This window comes from Euprymna scolopes, chromosome 46, assembly GCF_053919585.1.
Source record: "Euprymna scolopes isolate OS-2025 chromosome 46, ASM5391958v1, whole genome shotgun sequence".
Lineage (NCBI taxonomy): Eukaryota > Metazoa > Mollusca > Cephalopoda > Sepiida > Sepiolidae > Euprymna > Euprymna scolopes.
In genome coordinates, this window is record NC_136527.1 from 98,333,096 (window position 1) to 98,338,834 (window position 5,739).

Here is a 5,739-nt window from a genome sequence, read left to right on the forward strand (position 1 = left end):
AGAAATTTTTCAATTGAATACACTCTGAGATGCTTTGGTCTACAAGATTGTCACCTATCTATACCTACATCCCCTCTTGTTTGGACTTAGAATTTTTTCAATTGAATACACTCTGAGATGCTTTGGTCTACAAGATTGTCACCTATCTATACCTACATCCCCTCTTGTTTGGACTTAGAAATTTTTCAATTGAATACACGCTGAGATGCCTTGGTCTATAAGATTGCACTCTATCAATACCTACATCCCCTCTTGTTTGGACTTAGAAATTTTTCAATTGAATACACTCTGAGATGCTTTGGTCTATAAGATTGTCACCTATCTATACCTACATCCCCTCTTGTTTGGACTTAGAATTTTTTCAATTGAATACACGCTGAGATGCTTTGGTCTACAAGATTGTCACCTATCTATACCTACATCCCCTGTTGTTTGGACTTAGAAATTTTTCAATTGAATACACGCTGAGATGCCTTGGTCTATAAGATTGTCACCTATCTATACCTACATCCCCTCTTGTTTGGACTTAGAAATTTTTCAATTGAATACACTCTTAGATGCTTTGGTCTATAAGATTGTCACCTATCTATACCTACATCCCCTCTTGTTTGGACTTAGAAATTTTTCACTTGAATACACGCTGAGATGCCTTGGTCTACAAGATTGTCACCTATCTATACCTACATCCCCTCTTGTTTGGACTTAGAAATTTTTCACTTGAATACACACTGAGATGCCTTGGTCTATAAGATTGTCACCTATCTATACCTACATCCCCTCTTGTTTGGACTTAGAAATTTTTCACTTGAATACACGCTGAGATGCCTTGGTCTACAAGATTGCAACCTATCTATACCTACATCCCCTCTTGTTTGGACTTAGAAATTTTTCACTTGAATACACGCTGAGATGCCTTGGTCTACAAGATTGTCACCTATCTATACCTACATCCCCTCTTGTTTGGACTTGGAAATTTTTCAATTGAATACACGCTGAGATGCCTTGGTCTACAAGATTGCCACCTATCTATACCTACATCCCCTGTTGTTTGGACTTAGAAATTTTTCAATTGAATACACTCTGAGATGCCTTGGTCTATAAGATTGCCACCTATCTATACCTACATCCCCTCTTGTTTGGACTTAGAAATTTTTCAATTGAATACACTCTGAGATGCCTTGGTCTATAAGATTGTCACCTATCTATACCTACATCCCCTCTTGTTTGGACTTAGAAATTTTTCAATTGAATACACTCTGAGATGCTTTGGTCTATAAGATTGCCACCTATCTATACCTACATCCCCTCTTGTTTGGACTTAGAAATTTTTCACTTGAATACACGCTGAGATGCCTTGGTCTACAAGATTGCAACCTATCTATACCTACATCCCCTCTTGTTTGGACTTAGAAATTTTTCACTTGAATACACGCTGAGATGCCTTGGTCTACAAGATTGTCACCTATCTATACCTACATCCCCTCTTGTTTGGACTTGGAAATTTTTCAATTGAATACACGCTGAGATGCCTTGGTCTACAAGATTGCCACCTATCTATACCTACATCCCCTGTTGTTTGGACTTAGAAATTTTTCAATTGAATACACTCTGAGATACCTTGGTCTATAAGATTGCCACCTATCTATACCTACATCCCCTGTTGTTTGGACTTAGAAATTTTTCAATTGAATACACTCTGAGATGCCTTGGTCTATAAGATTGTCACCTATCTATACCTACATCCCCTCTTGTTTGGACTTAGAAATTTTTCAATTGAATACACTCTGAGATGCTTTGGTCTATAAGATTGCCACCTATCTATACCTACATCCCCTCTTGTTTGGACTTAGAAATTTTTCACTTGAATACACGCTGAGATGCCTTGGTCTACAAGATTGTCACCTATCTATACCTACATCCCCTGTTCTTTGGACTTAGAAATTTTTCACTTGAATACACGCTGAGATGCCTTGGTCTATAAGATTGCCACCTATCTATACCTACATCCCCTCTTGTTTGGACTTAGAAATTTTTCAATTGAATACACTCTGAGATGCTTTGGTCTATAAGATTGTCACCTATCTATACCTACATCCCCTCTTGTTTGGACTTAGAAATTTTTCACTTGAATACACGCTGAGATGCCTTGGTCTATAAGATTGTCACCTATCTATACCTACAACCCCTCTTGTTTGGACTTAGAAATTCTTCACTTGAATACACGCTGAGATGCCTTGGTCTATAAGATTGCACTCTATCAATACCTACATCCCCTCTTGTTTGGACTTAGAAATTTTTCAATTGAATACACGCTGAGATGCCTTGGTCTATAAGATTGTCACCTATCTATACCTACATCCCCTCTTGTTTGGACTTAGAAATTTTTCACTTGAATGCACGCTGAGATGCCTTGGTCTATAAGATTGTCACCTATCTATACCTACATCCCCTCTTGTTTGGACTTAGAAATTTTTCAATTGAATACACGCTGAGATGCCTTGGTCTATAAGATTGTCACCTATCTATACCTACATCCCCTCTTGTTTGGACTTAGAAATTTTTCACTTGAATACACGCTGAGATGCCTTGGTCTATATGATTGTCACCTATCTATACCTACATCCCCTCTTGTTTGGACTTAGAAATTTTTCAATTGAATACACGCTGAGATGCCTTGGTCTATAAGATTGTCACCTATCTATACCTACATCCCCTCTTGTTTGGACTTAGAAATTCTTCACTTGAATACACGCTGAGATGCCTTGGTCTATAAGATTGTCACTTATATATACCTACATCCCCTGTTGTTTGGACTTAGAAATTTTTCACTTGAATACACGCTGAGATGCCTTGGTCTATAAGATTGTCACCTATCTATACCTACATCCCCTCTTGTTTGGACTTAGAAATTTTTCACTTGAATACACGCTGAGATGCCTTGGTCTATAAGATTGTCACCTATCTATACCTACATCCCCTGTTGTTTGGACTTAGAAATTTTTCAATTAAATACACGCTGAGATGCCTTGGTCTATAAGATTGTCACCTATCTATACCTACATCCCCTCTTGTTTGGACTTAGAAATTTTTCAATTAAATACACGCTGAGATGCCTTGGTCTATAAGATTGTCACCTATCTATACCTACATCCCCTGTTGTTTGGACTTAGAAATTTTTCACTTGAATACACGCTGAGATGCCTTGGTCTATAAGATTGTCACTTATATATACCTACAGCCCCTGTTGTTTGGACTTAGAAATTTTTCACTTGAATACACGCTGAGATGCCTTGGTCTATAAGATTGTCACCTATCTATACCTACATCCCCTCTTGTTTGGACTTAGAAATTTTTCACTTGAATACACGCTGAGATGCCTTGGTCTATAAGATTGTCACTTATATATACCTACAGCCCCTGTTGTTTGGACTTAGAAATATTTCACTTGAATACACGCTGAGATGCCTTGGTCTATAAGATTGTCACCTATCTATACCTACATCCCCTCTTGTATGGACTTAGAAATTTTTCAATTAAATACACGCTGAGATGCCTTGGTCTATAAGATTGTCACCTATCTATACCTACATCCCCTCTTGTTTGGACTTAGAAATTTTTCACTTGAATACACGCTGAGATGCCTTGGTCTATAAGATTGTCACTTATATATACCTACAGCCCCTGTTGTTTGGACTTAGAAATTTTTCACTTGAATACACGCTGAGATGCCTTGGTCTATAAGATTGTCACCTATCTATACCTACATCCCCTCTTGTTTGGACTTAGAAATTTTTCACAATGAACCGAATATAATATTTTAGACAAACGTTTTTTTTTATATTCACGCCCCCCCCATTTGTGTAAGTGTCACACATTTTCAAGTTTCTCTTAAAAAGTAAATAATTAATTTATGTTTAATAGTTTTATATATCACAAATTGAAGAGAAAAGGTCAATAAATAACATATTCAAATTTAAAACAAAAAATCCCTTTTTTTAGAAATTTACCTGTAAAGTCCGAAGTTTAAAACCTTTTTTTAAAAAAAAAAAAAAACACATTGTTTTTTTTTTGTTTTTTTTTTTTAATGAAACCTTGGTCCTTGCTCCTTTAATTGAAAGAAAAATTAGGGCTTGAATTACATTTTTCGAGGCGTTATAAGCTTGGAAAGACAGGGGGTCGAATAATTCACGCCTCTCATTTTGAAATGTCTATTAAAAAGTAAATAATTAATTTATAAATTATTAATCTTATAAGCTTGGAAAGATGGGGTGGAATTATTCACTATTTTCACGAAATTTCTGACACTGCCCACAGACAGACCGTTCCGTTGTATCACAGTTCTTAAGTGTTGCTAGACTAAAACTCATCAGGGCCAGTATACTTCTTCAGTGGTCCTAAACAAGGAAGGGAGATAATTCCAAACAGTCAGAGTTGTCTTCCTTCAAGAATCTACGAAATTTTTGTTTTTACTTATTTTAAAGCGTTTATTTACTTCAGAACAAAACTAGTGTTGAGACTTAAGTTATAACAAGACCGAAATGACTGTCATGAGACCGACGTCTCGGTGTATATGAGAAGAAAGCACCACCAACCTCTATACGTAGTTAATTTTCATGTCGAAAATAGTAATATATCCAAAAATGACGAAAATTCAGCAAGTAGAAAGTTGATTTATAAAGTAGAATTATAATGAATCAATGTAAATTAATATTCTATTCACAAAGAAATCAGTCTTAATTAAGTTTATATATATATATATATATGTGTGTGTGTGTGTGTGTGTGTGTGTGTGTGTGTGTGTGTACGGCGCACGTGCTCTGTAAATCGATTACAGCTCGTTACATTTCAAACATCGCAGACCCACACGTTGTTTGGTACCATCGCAAACGAACAAAAAAAAATAAAATAAAATGAAATAAATAAAAATCCGACCCAGCAATTTTTTAAGTGCAAATTAGTGATAGGATAATTCCTATATTTTCCCGATTCCAGTGCAATTACTGATTCCGATTATTTATAAATCTCTAAAGACTAGCATGTTAAATGTGCAGATATTTTCTTAAACGTAATGAAAAAACATGATATGGGAATAAACTATAGTTTAAAATCAATAAATATTGATTATTTTATCAGTATTACCAGCAGCGGAAGATATCAAATAAAAACATAATTAAAAGAATCGTTTTGGCATCAGAAAAGTGGCACATATTATTAATCGTCCCAACACTAACGCAAATGAAATGCATTATTCGTGGTTTTGTCCAACACATTTCATTATCTTTCAAAAGTCTTTTCGTACACATATGTACTTAGCAAAGCTGTGCCACATTAGATGTGCTTTTTCAAAGTCTCTGTCTCTGCCACCTGACGCTGACCCTGTCGTTTTGAAATTCAGAGGGAACTCTTTCTCTCTCTCTCTCTTTCTCTCTCTCTCTTTCTCTCTCTCTCTCTCTGTCTCTCTCTCTCTTTCTCACACACACACACACACGTGCCGAGACAAAACTTTGTTTTATATAATAGTATCCTCTCTTTCATAAGTAAAACAAAACAAAAACAAAAAAACATACACTCAATAGAGTTGGTATGTATGGAAAATATAAACGACATTTTGGTTGCAACACTCACGCACAAATGTAATTAAAACCAACAAAACATGCAATGAAAAGAAATGAATTCGAATTACATTTTCTTTCAAAAAAACAACGAACGATAATACAATAAAATGGCTACTCAGAATCA